Raw genomic sequence first — 835 nt, forward strand, 5'->3', positions numbered from 1 at the left:
TTTCGACAAAGGTTATATTATGTTCCATAGGGTATGATAATTTCGGAATGTCTAGAGTTGTTGTTGGTAAAGAATGCTCGGTGCATAGAGCAGGAAGTTGCTTGGTTGTATTGGGATGAGGCACTCATTTTACGGTATCGGAGTGTCAATAAAGCACGAGTGGTTCTGTTCGTTAAATCAGGTAATTTGCAGATGAATAAGAGAGAATGGCTCTCGAGAATGGTTTTAATGTGTTCAAGAATCTACATGTAGCACTCAGGTGCTTTAAGGTGGTGTATGTGACTAAAGGCAGTGTTTTCAATAGAAAATGTCAAGACTTGTGGTATTTTTATGTTGATCATGGGATCCTATGTGTCGATACCTATAAAGTAAAGGAAGCGAATTTAGATTCGCAGAAAGTTCTCAGAGTGAAGTATTCTGGAATGTGGTATTTCTGGGAAATAATTGAGAGAGTATTCAGTGGCCTATGGGTCTTAGACAGTGTGGTCTTATGTTTGAGTCTCGTGTGGTAAGCTTGGATTGAGGCATTGTGATGCTACAGCGAGGGAGAAATATCAAGTGGATGATGAATCAAAAAGGGAAATTAGATAGATGGAATAGCTTGATAGTAGACCGAATCGGTATGGCAAGGATGTGATTAATTCTTCGTATGTGTTCGAGGTAATGGGCTTTTACAGGTATGTGCAGCAAGGCTCTTGAGTTCTGACAGCTTGCTTAGCTTGGTTCGGGTAGAAGGATTCAGTCCTGGCAGTTTAGCTTGTGAATGGAATTGGGGGAGAGTTCTTGATAAGTTTTACCGTGGTTTAGAGACGTATAAATTGCCTATGGGCATGCG

The sequence above is a fragment of the Nicotiana attenuata genome, unplaced genomic scaffold (assembly GCF_001879085.1).
Source record: "Nicotiana attenuata strain UT unplaced genomic scaffold, NIATTr2, whole genome shotgun sequence".
NCBI classification, from domain to species: Eukaryota; Viridiplantae; Streptophyta; class Magnoliopsida; order Solanales; family Solanaceae; genus Nicotiana; species Nicotiana attenuata.